The following is a 17,781-nucleotide window of genomic DNA, read 5'->3' as shown; positions in this document are numbered from 1 at the left end:
TATGCTGTGTTGATGCGAAATGAGAAGAGAAATAGTATAGACAACAAAGAAAAGATTAAAACTTTGTTGGGTTCACTAGCATATTTAAATAGGCACGATCCGGTTTTCATAACATAGTTACGTGTTCAGATTTTTATTGAATGACCCTTGCCGCATTTCTCATCTAAGTGGGCCCGTAGTAATCCCCTCTCTGCCGGCTCTCTTGCTTTGAGAGAAAGTGGTGATGTTCTTTCAGAGTTATTTCCATGTTAAGAGTCCCGTGTAAGTGCATATTAGCTGGTGGCATTCTTTTAATAATCCCTCTATCCGGGCTCTCTCATTTTGCCCTTTACTGCTGTGTATTCTATTTCATCTTACGACGCCATCTTCAGATATATCTATTTTATGAAACCCGAATCGTGTCTATTTAAATAAACATGTGTTTCTAACAGAGTTTTATTCTTTAATTCTCCATAGTGGAAATATTTCACACCGTTAAGCCTGAAGTTATATTAATAAGACTTGTCAATGCGATCAAGTTTGTTGAATGGTGATGAATTAAAGAATATAAATAGCATAAGTTGTTGCGTTTACAGACTTTATCTGAAGTAGTCTAGATAAGAGTCTTGAGTGGAACAATTAAATTTTTAAAAATTCTATTGATGTTTTCATACAAGAGGTATTTTTCGCTCCAGGTATGTGAGTACAAGACTAATCAAAATTGCGTCAAAATATTAGGCTAAGTCACCTGCTTCGCCTGGTGGAAATTATTGTTATCATATCTAATGAAAAACCACAGGCTCTTCACCACGCTTTTTAAAATGTACACCATGATTTTGACGTCTTTTATCACTTTCTGGTTCCAAGGTATCCTAATAAGGTGGTTTCCTATTATTTTTTATCGCCTAAATCGAAAGATTATTACTCCTGGAGAACGTATTTCACGGTTTTGTATTTTTAATGAAGATATGTATTTGTCGCGATTAAATGAAAGGTGAAAATTTTCAAGCACGCGAAAACGCGATGGCTAAGTATGAATGCTGGGAAAACCCCGTGTGACGTCATTCTGGTTCCCGCTGTCGCCGTGTGAGGTGACCTTGGGGCGAGGCTTTGAGCGCTGATACGATGTAGGATGATAGCAGGTAGCAGGGTACCCTGCTAGCAGATAGCTCTTGGCTTAAATAAGGATTATTAATACCCTATCAAACTAAGGAAACTTTCCGACCTTAGGCAGTTTTAACAGGTGATTATTAAGACATTTTTCCCTGAGCTATGTACCTCATGCATGGATTGGTAATCTCAGACCATGTAAAACTCCTATCTACTCGTATAGAAATTAGGTCCCTGTGACGTCCCGTGGAGTGGCATCGCATGGGCGCCAATCTGGACTTTTTCAAACGCGGTTAAAATTGACCATTGCCATTCGTCTGAACTGGGATTTCTAAAACCAAATAATTTCTATATTAAGAATACGCTAATGGTGAGTAACGAATCGCAATCAATGCCTTTCGTTTTCTGTGATGAAGCAAACTACCCTATTTCTTCAGGGCTATGCCGAAAATATTCCTCATATGTGTTCCCCACGAGAGGTACCAAGGTATTCTTACTCCCAAATCCAAATCTCCCAATCTCCTCTCTCTAATCTCCTAAATGTATGAACCCTGAGGACGTCGTCTACCAATGTCAAAAATGCAGTGCCTGCGTGCAAAACGGCTTTGCCTGTGAGGAGTCCATGCAAATGTGGTGCGTCGACCCACCTTCATTTTTCGCTGCCATACTCGGGTCCCCCGGCATCCGCGCATATCCGCTTGGCCGTGTGTGGTCCTCATTCAAGCCTTCGCCGACGTTCCTCCCGCCCCACCACCTCATAATTCTTTGCCCCTCCACTTTCTCCAGTCTCCAGCATCTCTCTCTCTCTCCTTCTTTATCCGTTTTCCTCGTCGGCGGTCACCTCCAGCCCTTGTGCACCAGACTCGGGTTTCCAAGAAGGCGCGGGATTGTTTTTCTCGGGCTGTCTCGTTTTCATCTCTCTCGTGTCCGTGGAGGCCAAGGAATAACCCTTCGCCGCATTTCTCTCCTGAGTGGACGCGTTGTAATCCCCTCTCTGCCGGCTCTCTCGCTTTTGAGATAAGGTGGTGATGTTGCTCGCTCGTTAGATGCGCGAAGAGCTTATTGTGGTATGGGTTTCTTCATCATGGTCGGTCCGCTGGGTAATGCATTAGGATTTGAGATCCCTAATGTACGTATATGTCATTGGTTGTTGCTTCATTCCGTTAATTGGCCATTTGATAAACAACGTGAATGATGTGGGTAGTGTAGTGGGTATCGATACCATCTGCTTAGCTCGTAGCTGGTTAGAATGTAGGTATTAAGTGTCTTTTCCCAATACGGTTGCCTGAATAGCATGATCTTGGGCAAAGTTAGAGAGTTGTATAATCTGTTTGTTGAGGTCTCCAATTCCCTTTTTAAAAATGCATAATGTTTTGCACTGGTTCCAGTTAAAATTTTATATCTATAAGGTTGTATATATTTCTCTCACATGTCGTTCCGCTATGCTATTGCTATGCTTATGCTAAAAAATGTAATCTAATATTAGGCCATTCCGTTGGCGTTATTCGTTCAGAGGCGATAAGAAAATTTTTTATCGTTTATGCCCTGTATCCCAGGATAGAGTATGGCTTTTAGTCAACTATTAGCGGAAGGTAATAGATTAGTCCTTCAGGAAAGTGTTACTGCATTTGCATGCATATATTCGTAATGTTTCGAATGCAAAGTAGTTTTCACTAGCCAAAATTTAATTAAGGACCTTCGTTCATAATCACTAGGTCATGATTGACTGTAGTATATGTGATTGAAAATGCACTGCTTAGGAAGCTACGCTGCTGTGTTGTAATCTGACCGCAAAAAAGTCCTCTTGAAAATTTTATGGGCCAAAATCCGCTAATTTTTGATCATCCTTTCGGTCGTTCTACAACTCTGGCAAATCATTATTTGGAACATAACTAATAACTTCAGGCTTGACTTTGTGAAACCTCTCCATATTGGAATTAAGGAAATAAAACTTTGTAAGGTTCACTGTTGTTTAATTAAGGGCAGGACCCGGGTTTCGTAACTTAGTTACATCGTCAGGTGACTGAACCTGCATGCATCATACATTTATACACTTGTGCACTTTGTGTATAAATGTATGATGCATGCAGGTTCAGTCACCTGACGATGTAACTAAGTTACGAAACCCGGGTCGTGCCCTTAATTAAACAACAGTGAACCTTACAAAGTTTTATTTCCTTAATTTCATTATTTGGAGCTATTCTATTTCTTTAGGAATAAAGGAAAGACTTTATAATATATAAGATAATGTATATTCTTCGAGATTCTTAACAATTAAATCTTATATTTTCCACACTTTTGTGTGAGACATTAGGAATTCAGATACTAGTATTTTCGTTGTTGACAGTTTTAAGTGAGACTTGAATCCACTTGCAAATCCAATAATTTTCCTCAGGAGTGTGGGAAACCTCAAGAGTTTCATAGCAGAGGAAAATTCAGTGTTTGAATCCATTCAACAATTCATTATTATATTTCCACACCTTTGTGTGAAAAATTAGGAATTCAGTTACTATTACATTTTTGGCCGTGAAATTGGAATCATATGAAGATCCGATAATATTCCACAGTTTTGTGGAAGTCACAAAGTTTAATAGCTGAAGAAAATTCAGTATCTGAATCCATTCACTTGCGAGAGCGGAATCGTCTATGAAATCAATCGTTTCACGTGCAGGAGATCCGTAAATTTTCCCCACTGGATGGCATACCTGTTCCCGGGTCCCGGTCATCCGCCTCGACCACAATCCTCATATTTCGGCCCCACGTGTCTCTCGCCCTCCTCGTATTTGGAATCCTCATATTCGCCGGATCCGTCAGCGCCTTTGTGCCGGGCCGGTCCTTTCTACTAGAGCGCGTGACGACTTTCTACGAGAGAAGGTGACAACAAGAGCTAAAAACAAAAATAAATATAAAAAGATATTGAATATACTGCTTACATTTAACGTGTATGATCTACGTGTATACATTACGAACATTCTACGGAAGACAACAGTACCAATCAATTTTCAATTGACTAACTTGTTTCGAAGTTAGCAGAGGTTTGCGTTGTTTACAACAACTCCGTTAATTTTTGTAGTATAAACAACTTATTTTCGGCAAACTGCTAGTAATAGACGTGGATTCTTTATATCAAAATTGCAAGTTATAGGAACGAAAACTACGGGAATGCCAAGCGCTCAAAGTTGGGCACCTTGATTTTACGCGCAAAAAACGGGTACTTTTTTGAGAAAAAATTAAGTACAGGAAATACTACTTAGCCAAAGAATTTTTAAAGTACATGATATAACGTGGAACTAAATTCTCTTTCGTATGCTTTTTATTTCATTGAAATCGATTGCTTCATTTAGACGCTAGAGCTCCTCAAACTCGAGTATCTTGCTTTTTTTACTGACAGTAGTTCCTCGACCTCCCTCTGTCTCGGTCCTTCCTTTTACCGTCTCCAGTGCCCGTCGGAAGAGGAGAGAAAGAGGGATTCGTGGAAAACCTGGAGATCATCGAAGCGGAGGGTTGCGTGCTTAACATTCGCGTTTAGCTCCATGATAAAAACACAGATGGTAATTTCCACACTATTTTAGCACTCAACAACCGACCATGGTTTAAACAATTTGTGTCATTTTCAACGAAGAAAACTTTCCGATCTTAGGCAATTTTAATAGGTGATTATTAAGAGATGTTTCCCTGAGATCTGTGCCTCATGCATGCATTGGTAATCTCAGACGATGTAAAACTCCTGGCTACTCGTATAGAATCTAGGTCCCTTTGACGTCGCGTGGAGTGGCGTCGCATGGGCGCCAATCTGGCCTTTTTCAAATGCGGTTAAAAGTGACCATTGCCATTCGTCTGAACTGGGATTTCTAAAACCAAATATTTTGTCTATTATGAATACACTAATGGTGGGTAACGAATCGCAATCAATGCCTTTCGTTTTCTTTGATGAAGGAAACTATTTTTTTGTTAAACTAAGATGGCGGAACTCTTGACCATCCGAATAACTCGGAAACGGTCTCCAGATATTCCAATCTTCTTGCGGGCCGGTCCTTTCTCGCTCCTCGACCTTCCTATGTCTCTGTCCATCCTTCGGCCATCTCCGGTACCCGTCGGAAGAGGAGAGAAAAGGGATTCGTGGAAAAGCTGGAGATTTCCGAGCGGGGGCGAGGAAAAGAGGCGTGCAGAAGAATGATATGAGATGAAGGAAAGCCTCGCCTCTTTCGGCAAAGAGGACATTTTCAAAGGTGTGATTCGAGTTTCATAAGGCGGACGGCTGGAATAGTCTGTCGTGTGATGAACTAGACCGTGGACGTAGACGGTCCTGGAACAAAGGTGAGGGAAAAAAAATTGAGGTCGTTGGATGAAGACGTAGGCAAAATTTTTGGATCGAAAAAAATGGGAGCGGTGTGGGAGGGTTACCTGGGCGTTGAACCGGTTTTTTCTCTATGGTGTGGTCTACGGTCGAGGTAAATCATAGGCGTGGTGGAAGAGGGATTTGGACCCCTAGAACATTTTTTACATCCTCAAATATTGATATGAAAGTGAAAATTTAAATATCCAAAAATAGTTTGTGTGAAAAATTTATGGCACAAAAATCCGCTTATTTTTGTTCGTTCATTCGGTATTTTTATAATTATGGTAAATCATCGTTTAGAGCTTTAATTTAGTTTTACTGTTGTATGTATTTTTCAATTTATTAAGTAAACTTCTGGTAATTTTGATAGCTGATATTATGAACAGTTCATTCATTGTGAATCACTACAATTCAATCTCATATTTTCCACTTATTAGTGTGAAAAAATAGGAATTCAGTTACTACCCTATTTGTTGGCAGTTTTTACTGAGATTCGAACCCATTTAAAGATCAAATAATTTTTCCCAGTTGTGTGGGAACCTACGAAGTTTCATCGTAGAGGAAAATTCATTATTTGAATCCATTCATTCTGGTATCCATTCTAGGCCATGCGCCACCGTTCACATTTATTTATTTTTAGAATATCGATGTTTCGTCGTTTTCCCTTCATGATTTTCAGTAAAATATTTTTCTGGAATATAAGTTAAAAGTTAAATATTTCATCGTTTAATTTTAATTTTGTAATCTTTTTATTCAACAGAAAACATTCATTATTTTTTACATATTTATTTTTATCGAATATACACTTCAATCAATAAATGTGATTTTTGGCATTGTTTATTTTTGAGGAGTGTGTCGATATATATTACATATTGTGTGGCGCAATACAATTTTTTTTAGTCTTTAGAGGCCGCAAGAAATTATCCGGTGGGCCGCGGGTTGAAGACCCGTGTTCTATAGTGCAGTTGATGAAATCCCGGATGACTGTGCATGAATCGATCTTCGAAACGTCGCCTGCGGAAAACTTGACGCGATGAATAACCCGGGAGAATTCCCGCAACCTAAGAGTTATGTCTATTAAAAATGCGTTGTAATTAGCGAAACCGAATACCTTTATTTACTGTTCCGAGAACCTGACGCGGTGGAGAACCCGGGAGAATCCATGCAACCTGATTTGTGTCTATGACAAACGCATTGTAATTAGAGAAACGCAATATATTTACAGTTCCGAAAAATTGCGTCGGCTATGGAGAACCTGATGCGGTAGAGAACCCGTGAGAATCCATGCAACCTTAGAGTTATGTCTATTAAAAACGGATTGTAATTAGCGAAACCCTATATTTTTATTTACAGTTCGAGAAATTGCGTCGTCTTTGGAGAACCTGACGCGATGGAGAACCCGGCAGAATCCCTGAAACCTTATAGTTAGGTCTATTAAAAACGCGTCGTAATTAGCGAAACCCGATATCGTTATTTACAATTTCGCTCGCGCATTTATCTATGGGGATGAGAGCGTTGGTTGGAAGGGCGGAGCGAGGAGGGTTCTCCGTGGGAGTGCAGTGGATGGATCGTTGGGAGCAAAACAGTGTCGGAGGCGGGAGATGCCACGGTGTGTGTGGGTGGGGGGAGGTTAAGGAAGAAAGTAAGCCGGCAGGAAATAGAACGCGGAGTGGGAGTAGGGAGGTGGGGTGGGTGTGACAGTGGTGGAGGACGCGTGTGTGGGAGGTAAGAGTTGCGTCGGTTTGTTGCTTGTCGAAGAAAACAAGGGGACGGTGAAAATAGAGAAGGGTTGCGGTGGCGGTGGTGATGGCGGCGGTGGGGGGTGGAGTTTTCAGGGCGTGGCCGGAGAGGAGGTTATCGCGGACTTACAAGGGTCGCGTCAACGGCTGAAGGGTGGGGAAGACTTGGGGAATGAGAGTACGAGGTTGGTGAACGTTAGGGTAACTATCTCCTTATGTCCTATGTTTTTTAAAATATAACATTGCTTTCAAATAAAATATTTTCGTGTAAAGTAAGTTGAAATGAAAGTATTTTGTTAATTTTTATATTAAAACATGTCCTTTGTAGGAAATATTTAACAATAAAAATAATTTATTAAAAAATTATGTGTAATGAAATAGCATTGTTAAATATTTTAAAAATATTGGAAAATGCTATTTTATTTCAAATACATGGATTGGCGTTGAATGGAACACAATTTCATTGTATGCGTGCTTCTTTAAACAGTACACACATTGTTGAAGTCAAGAGGCAGAGTAGTTATGAAGGTTAGGGTAACCATCTCCACACCCATTATGTTTTGTGGAGGAATGAAATATTTTCATAGAAAATGAGATAATAGGAAAATATTTGATCGTTTAATTTTAATCTAAAAACTCTTTTTCAATAGGAAAATGGTCAAAAGTTTTATTTTTAAGTTATGTCGTGGCGTGGCAACTAAAGCAAATTCAATGTATATTTATTCAAGCGGTACTAAGACTTGTGGGCTTCAGGAGGCAGAGAATTTAAAAGTGTTTTGATTTTGCGTCTAGTAATTCATTTATTTCTGGTTATAATTCATTTGATTCTCGTTATTGTGAACGTATGTGTCGCGTCAACAGCCGGAGGGTGAGGAAAACAGGCAATGAGAGTAAGAGGCTGGTGAAACATTAGGGTAACTATCCCTGTAAGCCCATTTTTTTTGCAAAAATGAAATATTCTGACAGCAAATAAGTTTAAAGGGAAGTACCTTATCATTTATTTTTTCCTTCCTTTCCCTTTTTTTCATTAAATAAAAATGTTAAACTATTTTCTATCAATGGAAAAAATCTAGGTTCAAATCACCAAACATTTTGTTTAAAAAATTTACTTTATTTGCAAATATTTCGCGCGTAGAGGAAATTAAATCAAATTCAATGCATATTTCTTGAAACTGTTCAAATATTGTAAAGTTCGGGAGACAACAGTGACTTTCTTTTGCGTCTTAAAGTTCATATATTTTTGTTTTTTTGTATGATGCCTGTTGAGAGAAGCAGTACGGAATCGATTGTTACAAATTATGCGTTTTTTAACGAGAGAGCGAATATAGCCATACTTGCCTTAAATCTTATTCCTGTCAGCTACCGTTGCAATGACTTATTTGAAAAATAGGATTGATGAACTACCTCTAAAAGTGCTATATTTGATTGGAAAAATAGTTTTTTTCCTAATATTAAGAATTATTATTTGTTTATAATTATTCAATATTTTAAGTTATTATATAAAAAATGTAATATATCTTTAGTATTGAAAATATGTCCTCAACAGGAAAACATGTTCATTTTGAGTTTATCCTATGTGAAGAATTGTAGTCAAGTCGAAGGGTCCTAGGCTCAAATCTCAGGTGATGCCTTCCGACACTCCCTAAAGGCCGTTTTACACGGTACACGGAATTGCGCAATCTGACGTACGTGCGAAGGCGCAATCAAAATTGCGTCGTGTAAAGCGGAGAATTGCTAGAAAACATGCGAGAATGCGTGGATGCGAGACGGCAAAATAGCCCCTGTTCTAATTTCGTTCATGCATTCGCGAAACTCCACGCCATTTTAGAAATTAATGCTGCTCCAACCTGCGCAATTCCGTGACCCGTGTAAAACGGCCTTAACAAAAATCGTCAAAGTGCGAGACGGCCCAGGAATGGGAACCCTTATCCTTAATGCTAGTTATTCGCATGCCTGTGGCTGAGTGTGAGGTTAAGTCTACCATCACTTTGTCGTGATCGCCACGATCAAGAAGGGAGACTCGAGTGGCTGCGTCTCCCGGAATCGGGTTTAGGGCACCATAGAATTGAAATTCACGCGAATCAATTACAGAGAGTTTAATTTCTGAGGTTGGTTATGAGTTTACAATTATCTGCGACGGGCAGCACACCCCGTCACTCTCGTGTCTTCCCACAGACTGGCCCGAATTCCCGCGCTCGTGTCGTCAGGGCACAGGTCAACGCCTCCAAGACCAGGGGAAGGGTGGCTTCACTCGACCCACCCCGGGAAATGAGCAACCCATCCCCGTCAGCAAGACAATAACCTTATGTCCAGAAACTCCAGACGTTTATGACTGGTCGAGGAGACGCTGGCCCCAAAGGCCTCGACGACCGACGACCCAAATTTATGAACCCCTGCCCTCGACAATCCGGTGACGAGACGACAGCACCGCGCTCAAAGGATCGTCCCGCAACCCTGGGACAAGAGACACAATGCACACCGGATACATCCGACCCTTAGTCTTACACACTACAAAAAACAAACACACAATATGACACACATTCATTACAACTTATCCGAAACCCTGAGTTACTGAGAGCTTATCCTATTATTGTTTGGAAGCGAGGGATGGAGACGAGTAGATGGGGTGGGTGGAGGGGAAGGACAGGGCAATGAGATAAGTGAGGCGTTCATGAATGGATGGGCGCCCTCGAAAAATGAAACGTGTCTGGCAAGCTGAAGAAAAGGGGGAATTGAGTGCAGTGGATGGATGGGTGGAGGTTCAGGTGGATGAGTTGACAGTGCGGCGTTAAGAATTAGCGAAACGTGGCAGCCGTTGTGTTGTCTTGCGTCTCCAAGGTTGGGCTATTTGGAGCCGCTTCCGAATTGACGGGTCGGATTACACTTCTCTCTGGCGATGACGTACGAGAATTTTTTCGGCGTAAAATCGTTGGCTAATTTCCGATAGAGGATTTGCCTAGCAGCGCCTTAACTACTCAAGCGTTGAGGAGAAAATCCATCTCCTAGAATCGTGGTTTTTGTCTCTACTTTGGGCAAATTTTAATCGTGTAATCGAAAATGCCCGTGTGGCGGCGGTGAGTGCAAAGCGATCCAATTATACTCAATATGCGCTGTAGTTTTTGTTATCGGGAGGAATAGTATTAAAAAATTATGATTTTTATGTGTTGCATCTTCCAGGTTGTAATTGTTTGTTAAAAGCCTGAATTAGAGTTATTTTTCGTGAAATTCGGACGGATTTTCCTGTCAGCGACGCAAATGACGACTTTTGTAAATCATATAAAATTAATGAAATAGAGACGGCACTTTTCCGCAAATTTATTGAGTTACATACAACGTGTTTCGACCTTTTAGGTCGTTCTCTTTAAGTCAATCCGATTTCATCGATTCCAGGAAGATAAATATTTTGAAAATACGAGTAGACTATAAGCTTAGAGAATATAGGCGGCCAAACCCCTGAGGCATTGTGTATTGTACATCATTAAGTAAAGTATGAGAAATTATTAAGTGAAAATACTGTAAATAAAGTATATAAGTATTTTTAAAGTGAATCGCATGACTTGCGTATTTGTTGGTCGTTAGTTGGTCGTTTATTATGCCTTTTCAAAATTGGTTATTTTCATCACCTCTGTAGTGAGTTTTCGGTTTATTCGATATTTTTTCCTACACTCGCTCTCAAGTAACAAATGCTCATTTATTCAAAATATCAATATTTTATATTACATTGTTGAACTTAGTTTTTTGTTCAAGGGTATATTTATTTTTCAAGCAATAGCAAACTTTTCTGTCGTGTTCCCTTTTGGGAGCATGCTTGAAAACGCATTTAAAATTTTTGTTCGGGATTTATTTCATAATATCTTTTAATTAGTTGTAAAATAAATGGGATATGCAAAAAATAATAAAAATCAGTTGGAAAGTAAGTTTGGTCTTTAAAAGGGTTAAATGCGCGGTCTGTCGCAATAAAGGTAGGGTCGAATGGAGAATCATCTATCGGAATATTCGTGATCAGACAGTTCGTTCGGGAGTGACTAGTTGATTTTCGAGTCCGCGTTCGACGCTCGAGGTGTGAATGAAAAGGGTTTAATGAGCGGTTTGTCACAATACAGGTAGGGCCGAATGGGGAATCCTCTATCGGAATATTCGTGATCAGACAGTTCGTTCGGGGGTGACTAGTTGATTTTCGAGTCCGCGTTCGACGCTCGAGATATGAATGAGTCGATCCGTGGAGGAATGTTTTTCTATTCGCGCGCGCGCGGGATTTTTTTCCCGGCGGATTGGCAGAGGGCACCACCACCGCTGCGCGAGCTCTCTCAGTCAGCGAGCGGCTTTGGCGCTCTCTGCGCCAGCTACGCCACTACCTCTGCTATGATGATGAATGGACGGCTTCATTCAGAGCGGACGTCGAGGCGGCGCGTGGAACGCATCCGTGGACGCAGCGGGAGTCGCGCTCATGACCTCTCCGTCCCAGGGACTCCCCCCTACTTCCCCTCCCCGTTTCGCTCAAACGCTTTAGGAGTCTTATTCGCGCGCTCGTAATAATCTAGGCTGGGGGAACCCGTTTCTGCACTGAATATTATTCTCCGCGACTCGTCTTCCCTTCCCCCCCCCCCCACCTCCCGCGAGACGTTTCCGCGACGTGGTCTCACTTCCTGTGGGAATTCGAGAATCCAGACAAGTGAGGCGCCAACTACCGGCCCAACTTGGAAACAAAGATCCTAGGATACCAAGCAATTAATTACCTCAGAAAACCACGTTGAAAAATCATTTGTATTGTTGTGTGCTACCTGTATTCCCTGGTTTTTTCTTATATTAAGCTGTAATATAGTCATAAGGGTAGTATTTGTTTTTTTCTTTATGCACATGTTTTATGCATTTATATGTACTTATACAAAATGCCTATTAGTTGCCATTCATTGCTACAATTCATCATTTAAAGTGACGGTGGTTTGAAGGCTTAAGGCCTTAAAAGTAACCAACGTATTACACTTATTCTCTTCTACTCTGCTATGAATCGTGTTTTTTATCGGAGTCGCGCGTTTATGGTCATTAGAAACCCTTTGATTAACTGTCGTGAACTATCATCGGATATTTCAGCTATTAATTATTATTTCCTGAATCTTTATTGCTATCTCTAGTTGCCCTTTGTTATCGAAACAACTCCTCAAAACCGTAAAAAACTTCCTTGAAATTTTCTGCTATCATTTTTTGCATTGGATGGATAAGTCTTACTATTACACCAATATTTACATCACAACACTATCCTCGATACTTCAGCCATGTTAGCAAGTTACGTCAGTGACTTCAGCGCCGCTATCGGTGATCGATTGACCGGTAATCGTAATTGGTTCATTTTTCTTGCGAATTAACTGTAATTGAATCCAGTGACTTTTTCTCCTTACTCATACCAACTCTGAATAGTGGCTTTGGATGACAATATGGCTCACCGTAGTTCCTGTTAGCTTAGCTTCCTGCTGGGGCTAGAAGGATGAACTGATGTTTGTCTGGAGGTTGGACTCGGTGGAAATTTCATCTTTTTTTCGAGGTCCCCTCAGGGATGCCAGAGAGGCGTGCTAACTTTTACCCTCTCACTTCGGAAAAGGTCCACTTAACACCTTGCGAGAGAAAGATACTACCACCAGTCTGGGAAGCCTTTATAATAGTCACCATGGTTTTTGAGGTCGTCAGAGATTCGGATTTTTTTTTTCCCAAGGCGTGAAAAGTGTTTGAAAGTTACTGCATCGCTAGCTACTGTGAAAACTTATTATGCTGGTGATATTTCGATCAATAAGGGTTGAACATATTTATCACATGGCTCCCAGTTGTGATTTGTTGTTCATCTTAAAAATAAAATTAAATAGTTCTCTAGCAATTTATGTAATTCATGAGAATCGTTGATGTAATGTGATCTTATTGACTGCTTTCATGCAGCAATCAATAATACTTTGTGCTGGATATAATTTTCATTCACTTTCTGCTATTTTCCATGGATATAAGTTAAATAATTATAATTAATAGGCATATAGTCATTGCAAATGCATTGATGCATTTGCAATGACTATATGCCTATTAATGCATGCAATGCAATTGCATGATATCTTAGGGACAAAGATAAATTCATTGCGTAATTATGGGTACATATTTCTAACTTTGTTTTCCAGTCAACGTGTTAACGATATCAGTAACGGTTTTTATTTTAAATCAGTAATTTTCATGTTGCGGTAAAATTACCTTTGACTTTCTTATGCTGTTTGATTTTGTTGAATTTTTTTTTAAAGGTTTTGCTTGATTTATGGGTCATTGAATATGGAGAAAGTCATTTTCCGGTCGTGGAACGCAGCTTTCAAAATATATTAATAGAGATTTTTTTCGTTATTGTGTAAAACTGTAGTCATAAATCCTTGGTGACACTTAAATTGCTTGCGTTTTCCTTTACTTGCCGGTTGACATCGTCACTTTCAATGTGTCTTCAATTTGAAAAAAAAATTAAAAATTTGGCTCAGTTATGGAAATCAATGAAGGGTAATCCAGCCACGCAATATCATTTTGGTCGCAATAAAGCTTTCCGCGGGACCTTGATTGCTGATGGCGGGAGATTTATGAAAACGCCCACTTGAAACGAGAAGGAGACTGCAGAAATGCTTTTTAACGAAAATCTGAACGACCTTGATGCGTTTTTGGCCTTACGATTTCTTTTTTTGTCTTTGGAGCCAGTCATTAACCCGACACTTCGAGATTAATGAGTTAATGAGCCACTCGCGAGCATGTCTCACAACCTGCTCCATTTAGAAAATTAGTGGTGTAAACTTAATGAAGGGTTGGGTGGAAATTTTTATTGCACCACCAATTTTCCCCTCCTGGCGAGACTCCGTGGGGTCATATTCATATTATAATTCAATTGGGGCGCTGCTGGGTAAAATTCCCCCTCACCCTCGTTCCCTGACCCAAATAATAGATAATGACCGGCCCGGGATGCAGGCCAGTGTGGTGATGTTTTGTTGTGCGCTGAAAGGTGTGAGGCGGTTTATTTCCCGTCTCGTCCTTTGCCTTAGCCCTACTATTAGAATCATTCTTAGGTATGATTCGTTCTCATAATCAATGTGCACAAAAATTCCTGCCTACAAGCAACGTAACTTGCTGTTTTTCTGATATAGTTGTCAGTGGTGGTGGTCAGCCGTTCCGGCACTGGTTAACAGAAGACATTATAATCAAATAACATTTTTATCAATTTTGTTGCCTCAACATTTCTAATACATACATTCGTATCCAAAACAAATAATTTTGTAATAAATTGTAAATAATAACTTGTAAGGAAAAAACACAGAATAATTTGTCACTTCTAAAAAAAGTTAAGGAAAGTGCGTTCCGGCACTGCTAATTTTGCCATGACGTCACTGATATTTGTAAGTAATTCTCTTCCACTTATCGATTACGGAAGACAGCTAGGGAACGGTACTTATCGGCCGCTCCTAGCCGCGTATTAGTTGGCATCTCAAAAATCATTCCATTCAGGAGTATCTTCAATTTCCAGTCCAGAAAATCGTATGTGTAAAATTTGAGCCATGTGTGTAATCATATCTGAAATTTCGTCCACAAAATCGAATGTCAGAATACCATACCACAATAGAAACAAATTCAGATGCGATGATATGGCTCAAATTTTACTCATGCGTTTTTCTGGACTAGAAAGGCAGGATATACCTGAATGGAATGATTTTTTGAGCTCCTACTTTAGCTAGGAAATGAATAGTTGCTGTATGCTGTCATGCCTTCAAGGTTGTGCGTCAATAGGTCATTTTCATGTCACCCCATGAAATCGCCGTATTATTTTTCAAAAATATTTCTTTAAAATTGTGTGAAGTTAGCCTACAAATTTATGCGGCTTGTTGTAGTAATATAAAATTTTGATACGTTGCGCATCTTGATGAGGAAATTTAATAGTCATTTTCCGAGGTATATAATTGATGAGAATGATTTAATGTCATCATCCTTGATATCTTAAATATAGTAATCAGTGCTTGTGCAGGATGTAATTTTTATTCACTTCATTTCATTTTCCACGGATGTAAGTTAGTAGTGAAATTAGTGAAAAGAAGTGTACGGCATACTACAATACCTACGTTAGAAAAAGAGGTTTGCGGAAAGTTAAGGCGTCGTCGCATCACTATTTGAAATGAAGGCTACATGGTCTCTTCAGGAGTGTGTTTCAGATTACAAGTATTAATTCATTTTGAGCGCAGTTGGCTTTAGGGAATGATGAATGGTGATTTGACATTTCCTGCGCATGCATCGAATTTTGCATTCTAATTCGATTGGCATTTCCTTTCAATGACGTTTTTAATGACATATTTTCTCTCTCCAGCTAATGACAACCCTCTCATTCGTGGGTAAAGCGCAAAGTCATCGGCGGATGCGTTTTGTATGAGTAATTGTAGCGTAATGCTCGCGTCTCAACAAGGTATTCGAATCGACCGAGCTTTCGTTGCAAATTGTTTCCGACGTTTTGTTCGGCGCGTTCTTCTATAATTTGTGCCTGTTTTCCGCGCGTCGTTGACGGAACGTCTCAGTTCATTTATTTTCTTTTATCCAAGGTTATGGTGATTTTGCAGTCCCCGCTAACGGGAGTTTGGAAGCGGCGAGGGAAGGAAAAAAAGAAGAATATCGTCCGACCTCGTCGAGTGCGGACGAGGACGAATGACTTTTTCCTTTTCCATTTCGATTACCGTTCCTGCTTCACGATCACCGTCTGTCGAATATTCGGGTAAAAAACAGACGAATATCGCCCCCTCATCGGTCGAGACCGCTTACATTCTGGTTGCGGTTGGATCGTTTGTTGATCCATACAACGGGTCGAAGTATGAATGCGCAAATTACAATAAATAAGGGAGCGTGATAGCGTAGTGGGTAGATCGCTGGTATCACGTCATTAAACGGCTATTTTGTGGCGGACACCTGCTGAAGCCAAATTTGCATTTAAATATGCGTAATCTTAGATATTAACTTTTGTACCGCAAAATTATTTAAACAATCTAATGTTTGAAAATTGAAATATTTTAAAGCAGCTGTTTCTGAATGAATTCTAGCGGCTGAAGCCGAATTTGATATTATTTTTAGCTTACCTTTGGCTGTCATTGTTTATATTATGCAAATAATTTAAACAATGCCATAATGATGATTGGCTACTTTCAGGTTCTCTCACGCGTCTGTTTATCTCAGGCGACATCACGACGTTTCGCAAACGTTGCAGTTTGCTTCTTCAGGTCCGAAGTGTAGGATGCAGTTGGTGATTTCCTTATATACCTTTCCTTTAGCCAGGGGCCGGTTCGTTTTGGTGCGCTTTATTGTTTCGCTGAAAACTCGTTTCCAAATTTGGACAGTGTGTAGCCATCTTCTCTATTGAAATTATATAGGTTTTTCTTAATTTCGATGGCTTCTCTGATGAGTCTCGGATAATAGCGCCTTTCTCTTGTGTTCAATCTTGCTTCTTCCACATGCCATATTGCTGTGTTAAAAAAATTAAACAGCTAAACGACCTATGAATTTTAACAGGGATGATGGATATAATTTAAGCCATGTGTGGAAGAGATACATTTCGAAAATTTAATTACAATATTCCACTTTTCATCTTCCTTTTTATAGTAGATGTTTTAAAGAAGTTGCCTTTTTTAATTTTTATTTGCTTTTTTAAATACCTTGACAACAATGGACCAGTTTTTCCAACGGTATGATAGGTGTTTATATTTTCATTCTCCTGACGACGTTCCCAGTAAGTGGAACGAAACGTTGAGTTAAATATTAAGCACGCAGACGTATTCCCGAAAATGAATTATAATAGTGCATCTAATCGCTGCGAAAACCTTAAAACTAAAATTAAACAGCTGTTTCGAATACTTCTTTACATTACCAAAATACAATTTTCTCTCTTAAGCCTTCTTCTTAAGGTTTTTGAAAGACTTCGAATTAATAATAAAAATCTCCTATGAATAAGTCCCCCTTTTCTCTTAGTGCTCACGGACATTACTTTTAGGGCATGAAAAATGTTTTTTTTAATAATCAATATTTTGAAATGAAAAGAACTCAAAGTGTCTATTTTGAATTTTTTTATTATTGCAACTTGTTTAATGACAAACTTTGTAATAAATTATTTAGTAATGTTTTTTAATAATATTAACGTTTGCAAAATACAATAGGATAGTTTCCTTCATCAAAGAAAACGAAAGGCATTGATTGAGATTCGTTAACCACCATTAGTGTATTCATAATATGCAAATTATTTGGTTTTAGAAATCCCAGTTCAGAAGAATGGCAATGGTAATTTTAACCGCATTATTTGAAAAAGGCCAGATTGGCGCCCATGCGATGCCACTCCACACGACCTCACAGGGACCTAGTTGCTATACGAGTAGCCAGTGGTTTTACATCGTCTGAGATGACCAATGCGTAGCATCCCACCAAGGTAGCCTCACACGGCGGCAGGCAAAACCAGAATGACCGTCACACGGGCTTTTCCCAGCATTCATACTTGGCCGTCGCGTTTTCGCGCGCTTGAAAATTTTCACTTTTCATTTAATCGCGAAAAATAGATATCGTCATTAAAAAATCTACAAGCGTGAAATACGT

This window comes from Ischnura elegans, chromosome 9, assembly GCF_921293095.1.
Source record: "Ischnura elegans chromosome 9, ioIscEleg1.1, whole genome shotgun sequence".
Taxonomy (NCBI): Eukaryota; Metazoa; Arthropoda; class Insecta; order Odonata; family Coenagrionidae; genus Ischnura; species Ischnura elegans.
Note: the sequence above shows the minus strand (reverse complement) of the source record.